This window comes from Cavia porcellus, unplaced genomic scaffold, assembly GCF_034190915.1.
Source record: "Cavia porcellus strain 051 isolate PalLab524CR breed Dunkin Hartley unplaced genomic scaffold, mCavPor4.1 scaffold_8, whole genome shotgun sequence".
NCBI classification, from domain to species: domain Eukaryota; kingdom Metazoa; phylum Chordata; class Mammalia; order Rodentia; family Caviidae; genus Cavia; species Cavia porcellus.
In genome coordinates, this window is record NW_026947491.1 from 86530943 (window position 1) to 86540253 (window position 9311).

Below are 9311 nucleotides of genomic sequence, written 5' to 3' on the forward strand. Positions count from 1 at the left end.
TACATCTTCCAACCAGAGAGAATGCAAAACCCAGGCATCATTTTGTTGAGTAAGAGGACACCAGTAAAATGTACAGGAACTATAAAATTGTTTCTGAAAATGGTTCCATTTTAGCCAAAATGGCTGCTGTCATTTGAATCAAACATTTCATCCTGTATCTTCTGACCTTTTGTCCTAATGATTCTTGCTTGTTCTTTTGGGTATCAAGCTCTTTGCGCACGTGTGTGTCTGTGGGGAGGGGGGACGGTGTTTGTGTAAAGAGGTATTTGTGGTCCTTTTCTACTATAATATTATTACATTTCCATATGTTCACTTAATAAATCCTTTCTTTACACTTTGTTTGATTTTGTAAAAAAATTATCTCAGCACCTGTGATAGAGTAGTTTGTAAGGGCGGTGTGCAAATGTATGTATTTGTGTGTGTGTGTGTGTGTGTCTGCACATGGTAAGATAAAGTCTTACTTCTATGTGTCTCCTCCTACTTTTGGGGCAATATTTCTGTGAATTACACTTTCTATTGAATTTGAGAGTGATGAGTTTGTGTTCTGAAGCTTATGTCATTGTGCAAGCAACACCTACTATTGATTCCTAGGATGAATATAGTGTTTGAATTTTGTTTTAAGTACACTTTACCCTGCCATGGAATTCTACTGTCTTCTTCACTAGCTGATTAAAATAAAATTCAGATTGTATTAGAAGAAATGTTATGAATGTGTTAGCTGATTAGTTGCATATTTAGATGACAGTCAAATTAGAAAGCATAGGACAACAATCCTGATTCTCATTAACGTGGAAAACTGTTCTCAGAATTCATCAGGAGGGATGTCAGGATGGTGACAGCTACCCATTCTGTGTTACTCCTGTTTTGATCTTCGTTAACAAAGAGTTGGTTCCACAATGGTGCTAAAAGGATGGGCTTACTCCCCAAGTCTTGGTATTTGAGTTTTGCTTGATTGCTGGCCTATTTGTTTATTATTTTAGCCTTCATTCAGTTCTGTGAAACTCAAAAGATGAGATGGCTCACAGTATGTGAGGCTTTCTGACAGTGCTTCCCAAAGATGGTGGTGCTGCTGCTGCCTCTGTCTGACAGACTCACCCTGAGCTAAGCAGCTCCTTTGCTCTCCTACTAGAGGAAAAGAGCCATCTTCCTAATGAGATTAGAAAGTGAAGATATAAACAAGACTCTGGAAAAGCTTAAATGAACATTTGCAATGTGGCTTTAAGTGGAGAAGCTCCTTCCTCTTAAATTTGATCCTAGAGGAGTGGAAAATCCTTCAGTGCATACAGATATGGCCGGCAAAGGGCCACACTAGGAGGTGAAGGTGCAGAGCAGGAAGGCTGCGGCATGGTAGCAATGACTGTGTGGGCACGGACCTTGTTTAGGGTAAGCGGAGGCAGTGGCAGGTGGGCTTAATCATGGGCTGGAACACAAGTTCTTATCCGTTATTTTAAGAGGTGTTTTCCATTAATAGGACCCCACAGTTCTGGGGAAATGGGAAAGTTATCTGGGCTGCGTGCTTTATTGACTAGAGACTGAGCGGGCCCAGATGTCATAATTTCCCTATTATCACTTTGCTGAGAGGTTCCTGGCTTCCCTTCATTATCTTGCTCCCCATTAGCAGTTATAAGTAGCTTCTTTATACCATCTGAACAGTGTGGGCTCCGTTTGGCTTCTGTTTGTGGGGACCCAGAGAGAGGGCGCACAGGGTCAGGATTTCTCGGCATCTCCACCACAGTTAAAGTGGGAAACTCAGCTTGTCTCTTTCTTGCCAGCTCTGGGGACATTTCCTTCTCTGTAACAGTAAGACAGTGACCTCAAGCTCCCTCCTTCTCCCGCAGGGTAGAAGATAAAGGTGGATACTCTGCACGTGGGAACACCAAGCAAGGCTGCACGTGTCCTAATAGAAGTCACCAGAGGTGAGTGTGGCCCTCACTGTGGGTGGGACAGCTTCTCAGGTGCGTGACAGTAAGAAGTCGAGTGGCCCAGCAGAGAGAGCAGGCGATCTGGTTAGTGTTTATATACTGCATTTGTGTCATTATCATCTGCCATCTCTTCTTGGAGGCTTAGCCAAGAGCCTCAGAAATTTATTATTTCATGAAGGATCAAGTTATTCTTACCTGGTTGAAGGAGTCAGAATATTCGAACTAGTGATTCCCGATGGAACTCTCGATAAGCATGGTACATGTTTCTTTATTCTCTTCCTGTCTGGGTTGTTTGGATTGTAATAAAGATGTGAATTTAGGGGCTTTTTTTGCTTTAGGGAATTGCTAGCAATGTCTGCTCTGTGTGTTCGGTCAATGACATTTTGCTTTTGGTTGTATGTATTGCTCCACTACCCCAGTTCACAGCTCACATTGAATTCAGGACCTAGAACAGTGCCATGGGCAGAGTCAAGCTTCAGAATTAATAGTGACCAGGAAGTAAAGAAATATCTTCTTCCTATCTGTCACTAGATGTGTGACTAGGGCCCCCGTTACAAAAGACAGATGAACAGTAGAACAGTATGCAGATTTATTTAACATAAATTTTATTAGGCACCTCTAGAGTCACAATGTAGATGTGCTCTTTACTTGCTAATTTACATTTAGAAAGGAAGGGATGAGTATGAATTTTTATCCTTTTCTTTCTATCATGTCTTGCAGAGATCTAAGGGAAGAACTTTGGGAAAAATTCTTACATTTCAATCGCTTTCTGTCAGTTATTGCAGGATTTTTATCTGCAGGCTCTGAAGTGAGGGGTTGACTCAATTGTCCCTTCATAGCTGCCAGCACCAAAGAAAGGAAAGGGTTCCCTCAACTCTTACAAGGCTCAAGGTTGGGACTGAAACACAGAAATAACAAAGACGGATTATATGCCATGGAGCCTTCCTGAGGAACTGAAAGACCAAGAAATGGGGGGAGTTGCATATGCAGTGTGATTGAAAACTACTATTTTTCCAACTTATAAACTTGGAAAAATGCACTACAATAAAAGATACCTTTGCATTAACCTTTTTCAAATATCCCCCTTCATCCTGGACACATGGACCCCATCGTTCTTGTCATTTTCTGAAGCAACTCTGGAAGTTCTTTTCCATTCAGGTCTCTAAGTTGTCTAGTCCTAGCCTTCTCAGTGCCCTAAGTTAATTTAAAATGTTTCTCATTCATGGTCATTGTGACTTTAGGGAAGAGCAAATCCTGACACAGTGTTAGACCCAAGGAGCGCGGTGGATGAGGACTCACCATCAGGCTTTTTCAAGCCTGTCCCTTGGATGGCACTCGGCAGTGCCACTCACCATATGTCTGACTACGCTTCACGTGAAAGTGGGCTTCCAACGCTGCTTCAGGAGGTGACAAGAGTGACAGATGAGTGTGTTCACAGCGAGGTGCGTATTCTGAAGGGGACCGATGGCCACATGTCTCTTACTGTAATACTTCTTTAAAATGTACCTATTCACCATGTATTTTGATCACACCACTCATGTGAGTGCTTGCCTTTATAAGGAGCGGACCACAGGGGAGGAACAGAATTGGAGAACAGAGGTAATCAGCTGGGGAGAGGTTTCCAGGACCTGTTTGTTTAGATCTTTCACTGCCTTTGCAGGAGGGCACTGCTCTTAGGAAGTCTTTTGATTTGTTTCAGGGGAGGTTAAACAATTCCTTCTAGAGCTTGTGGTCTGCCTCAGGGAAAGAAAAGGATCAGAAAGGTTTCTGCTTCTACCATTTCTTCAAATTCCTTTAGTTTAAAAAGCTCAGTATGCCAGAATGCTCAGTTTGCCCCAATTTGGGGCAACGTGCTCTGAGCCCCATCAACTGTGTGAAGCATGAACCTCTGTCTACCATGCACCAGCTGCATGAGGCTCATCTTCCTTGGCTTTAGGAGTGTGGATCAGCATCGTAAGCCTCTATGGCTGCCATGGGGAGAGTGAGATCATGTGTATGAAATCCCCATGTGGGTACCTAGCTTGTGACAGTCAGTGACTTAAAGTTGGGAGTTTTTTTTTTCCCTTCCTGCCTTCATTACCTTCCTCCTGGGCTTGTTATGAGCTACTAAAGGAATAACTGGTGCAAGTGTTCTAAAGCCTACAGAAATACATAGTGGTTTTATTATCATCTAGGGGGTCCAGGCAGACAAATGTAGAACCACAATGGCTCCGAGTATGGCCCATTTGAAAGACTTCCCATTCTCCCACAGGCAAATGAGCACAAGAAACACCATGAAGTCTGCATAATGGTGCTTTTGTTGGGACAGTGGGACAAAGAAAGAACACACAGCTTAAACTCAAGCAAAGCCAGGAGTTTGGTTGGAGAGCTTTAGATGCAAACCACCTTTACTGCTGAAGATCTTCCTTTTTTAAAAATGCATATCTATGGGTCGCAATGACCATCCAGGATGGGAACTGTGACCTACATCCTATTTACTAATTTATGATGTTCTAGAACTAAACCAGCAAGCAAGCAGAGAAACTTGCATTTTTAAGAAGTTCTTGGGAAGAAGCAATCTATTCATTTCAGCCTGCTGTCCAGTGCATATTACTAGAACATCTATGGTAAAGAAATATTTGTGTGCATGTGGTTCAGTGTGTTTATAGAGAAATAGGGTGGAAGCTTCATTCTATGGAGAAAGAAGGGAGAATCCTAACTGTAGACAGTGCACAGACTGTGCTATTGCTTATGTCTAGATGTTCCCCCAAAGCCTCATGCAGTCACAGGTGGGGCTTTTTCAGTAGGTGGCTGAATCTAGAATGTGTGACTGATTCATGATGCAATGCTAGCATTAAGGATGCTCTGAGTAAGGGTGGGTGATTACTAAATCAGTCCACTCATTGACTTGGCACTGCCCTAATCTCAGTAGCCTGGATACAATCTAAGGACAAAAACAGACTTGTTTAGTCTCTTGCTTGTTTGCTTCACAACCTTCTGCGTACAATGAACTGTTTCTCCTCTGCAATGCCTGTCTGCAGTGCCACCCTGCCTCCAATCCAGGTGATTGTGTACCGAAATCTCTACAAATCCTGAGCTGCATAATGGTTTCCTCTCTTAACTTGTGGGTGTCAGGTATTTTGTCTCAGCAACAAAAAAATAAGTAAGGCAGGCAAAAAGTATGCATGCAACCCAGGAACAATGAAAAATACTTGAGCCTTAGAAAAGAAGCCCAGATGAGGACTCAGAGGAAGAGCAGGGGATATTAGACACAGGCCCAGCAGGAAAGGAGAGGAAAAGGCAGCGTGTATGCACACAGCGGGCGCTTCACAGCCTCCTGGGGGAGAGCAGGAGTCTGTAACTAAGAATGTCCTCTGCATGGCGAGGGGGTGGAAGCCTGAGACAGAGGGCAGATGCACCCAGCGGGAAGCAGGAGGCATCACAGATCAGGGGAAGCAAAGAAGTTAGGGATAAAAGACCTGCCAGGTCACCCCCTGCCTCTCTACTGCAGCCAGCGCCTCTCAGCATTGTGGTCTGGTTTATATTTTTAAACATCTCTGAATTGCTATCCTCAGTCTTTCTCCAAATGCTTTGCTGCCGGAGGATGAAGTTGTTCCATTTTTTCTACAAACTCCAGTTTCTGAATATACCTACAGAATACATAAAGATTAGGAGAAAAAAAAGGAAAAGAAAAAAACAAAAAGTGAAGCCCTGAATCCAGACACGCACACCTGTTTGGCAGTCATTAAGCAGGCACAGCGTGCTGGGAGGCGCGGGCTGCCTGAGCGAGATGCTAACCCGCGGTCCCACGGGGCCTTGTCTACAAAGGTAATGATCCACAGATTTCCAAAATGCTGCTTAGAGACTTGGCTTGGCTGCGATGGTTTGGGGAGGAGAGGAAAGGAAGAAAGAATGAGAGACAGAAAACTCAGTGGAAGGAGAAGAAAGTGATGCAGGAGATGGGAGGAGAGGAAGAGAGAGGAGGAAGTCACTTTGAGGAGCATAGGATAGTGGGTCACGGTGGAGAGAAAGGGGTTAAGAGACTATAAAAAATTATCCCATAGGTCGTGACCTGTGGGATAATTCACTGGCTTTGAAACATTTTAGCATATAATACGTTTTTGGAAATATCTCATGACTGGTACTATGGTTCTTTAGACAATGCTGGTCATAATCCCTAAATAGACTTCTTTTTTTTAAAGATATATTTTATTAGTATCTGTTAATTTCACAAAATCTTAGGTTTCACTATGATATTCTCATACATCCATAGGAAGTGTTCTGATCATCCCCACCCCTCATTAAATTCTTTAAATCCTGCTTTGTCCCTTCTTATTTAGTAATTGTCTCCCTTCTATTTTCATGCCGTTTAAAAATATTCCATAGTAGGGAAAATGTGTGATGCTTGTCTCTTTGAGTCTTACTTATCCTTTGCCAGGATGACCTTCAATTGCACCCATTTTCCTGAAAATGACACAGTGGTGTTCTCCTTTATAGCTGAATAATACTCCACTGTGTGTATATTCATTTTCATTATCATTTGCATTACCTGCTCATCCAGTAATGGGCACATAGGATGGTTCCACCTCATCACTATTGTGAACTGTGCCAGCAGGCAGGATGTGCAGATATCCCTGTGACAAGCTGACTTTCATTCTTTGTTTGTGCACCAAGGAATGATGCAGCTGAGTCATATGGTAGTCTTATTTTAATTTTTGAAGAATCTCCATAATGATTTCCACAATTACCGTGCTAATTTTCACTTCCACCAGCAGAGTAAAAGAGTCCCTTTCCCCACATCTTCATCGCCATTTATTACTTGTTTTTGTAATATTCTTGTTTGTCATTTTCTATCATTTTTCTCAATTTCAATTATTTGTACATGTTTGCAGTACATAGTATTACATTTCTTCTTGCGCGGTGTTGGTAGCTGTGCATAACACAACTTATTTCTTTTATCATTCTTTCCTCTTCCCTTCTCCTGGTTCCTTCCCTTTTATCAAAGATCTGTCCCCCTGTTGCCTATTGTCCATCATTCTTTTGCATTTTTATTCATATTTTGTGTTTCTCACTTAAGAGAAACCATGTGACATTTGAGTTTGTGTGTCTGATCCAGGACTTAGAACATTAGCCAGAGCAATCAGGCAAGAGAAAGAAATAAGACATGTTTTTCTATTCATAATGATAGCGATTCTGATTGGGGTGAGATAGAATCTCCATGTAGTTTTGATTTGCATTTCTCTAATTGCTAAAGATGTTGAATATTTTCTCATACGCTGTACTTACTGGCACCCAAATAGATTTCTTGATGCAATGTTTGAAAAATTATATGGAAAATGATAAAAAAAAAAAACAGCTGAAAATTCACTGCTCCTTAAAGAATCGCGTGTATACTAGTGGCGTCCAACGAAGGTCAAAGGTCCTTTCATATCTCTTTCTATCCTGCTCTCTGCTCCACTTGTTTGCTCCAAGAACACTGATCTTGGCAGGGCCTTTGGGCTAGTTGTCTGGGGTGTGTCTCTTCAGGCTCATTCCTTCTTAGTGTTTGGATCTTACTTGTAAATAATATGTTTTTCTGGGTGCAAGCTTCTGAGTTCAGGAGGGGACAGATTTTCATCTCCATGATAAATAGGAATGAAAATGAGAAAGCCTGAATATCAGCTGTTTACGTATTATAAAGTTAAAATAACCCACACTGAGATAAATCTCACTTCATTTAGAGAGATCGCCTCCTCAGCATTTTGTATTTTATAACATTCATAACTTTCATTTAACCTTATTTTCTTCTTTTTGCCTCTGCTCTTCAGTAGAACCTAAGATCTAGGAAGCCATAGAATGAATATGAGATCCATATGCCAGGAACAGTGTCATGGTATAAATATGAAGTTCCTCAAAGATGTATGAATTGAGGACTTTGTGCTCCTTAGCAGAAGTGTTCAGAGGGAAACCTTAGAAGTTGACCAGACATTAGAGGTGCTAACCTCATCTGTCCATGTATTCATTTATCGCTAACTGTGCTGCTAGGGTGTGGGGTCAGTTGGAGTCACAACCTGAAAGGCTGTATCTTTTCCCTTGGCCCCTGCATCACTCTCTGACTCGTTCTGCTCTTTGCTTCCTAGCTGCTGTGCACTGAGCAGCTTCCCTCTGCCTTGTCCTCCAGCCATAATTTTTCTTCACTGGAGCCAGTCAGCCACAGACTGAAACTTCTCAAACCCTGAGCCAATATCAACCTTTTGTCCTTTCGGTTGTGCATGTCAGGTGACAATGATAAGATGACCGATACGAATGGTATGAATGTTGTAAACATTTTTCCCTTGAAACCATTCTAGTTGGATACGGGGTATCTGATATAATGGGTGATGCTGACACACCTGATGTAAGAAAGTTGTCCTGGTTACTTTCGCATCACTGGGACACAATACCTGATGCCTGCAAATTAGAGGAAGGAAGATGTGTTTGTCTCACAGTTTGTAGTGGTTTCAGTCCATAGTCTGGTGGCCCCAAGGCAGGATATGCATGGCAGAGAGGTAGGTACAGTAGAGAAGTAGCTGCTCATATCATGGTGACCAGGAACAGAAGGAGTCAAGGCAGGAGTCAGGAAGGGAAAAAAACTCTTCCAAGTCACACCCCTGAGACCTCCGTCTTCCCACCAGTGCCTGCCTCCTAACAAGTCAGATACATCTCTTTCAAAATCCAATCACCTTTCAGAAGCCTCACCTATGAATACAGAGGCTTTAGGGAACATTTTGGATCTAAGTCATAATAGAAGTTTTAAATGCACTGTAAAATGTGAGAAAAATTGGGAAGCCATTAAAAAGTATGAGAATGTGGACTTGAATCACATCGAATAAGTAATAAACCTCAGGGCACAGAAACAACACCAAATCCTCTCTCAAGCATGCCAGGGCTCTTGAAATAAGCAGACAATATCACTTTCCTCTCGACCTTTGCCTCTAAGCTTGATAGTTTTTAAATTAGAAGCCATTAATACTAATTTAAAAAGTGGAAGGTTCTGAGTGATGGGATTCTTAAAATGAACTGGTTCTCTCTCTTCCCGTTCTCCACTCTCACTTCTCTAAAGAGTGTGCAGCTGTCTGTCTGTTTTACTCTTTCACTATTTTACCCCAGAATGACCTTTGAGAGACTGGAAAAATCCAAGCACTGACCCTACTTGCTGATGTGACTCAGAGGACGGCAGTCTTCCCTTTGGCTCCCTGGCAGACCAGCAAGGCTCCTCTTCAGAAGAGCTTTTTGTTGCACAGATCACACACTAAGCCTTAAAACAAATAAGATGAAAATGCAGTGTATCCTCCAAAGTCACAAAGAGCTGAGTGCCTTGGGACCAAGGAGGCACAGTAAAGGTGAGGACACTGGGCATCATGCACAATATGGACTTGAGATGTTCTCATA

General features: G+C 42.3%; 1 long non-coding RNA gene across 1 annotated transcript in view; it reads left to right on the forward strand.

The window, feature by feature from the left end:
* LOC134477389 (uncharacterized) overlaps window positions 1-9311 on the forward strand; it is a 117861-nt gene that overhangs the window by 83592 nt on the left and 24958 nt on the right. Inside the window, exon 2 of the long non-coding RNA XR_010049445.1 lies at window positions 1839-9262. This is a non-coding gene — a long non-coding RNA (uncharacterized LOC134477389). The remainder of the gene's footprint in view (window positions 1-1838; window positions 9263-9311) is intronic.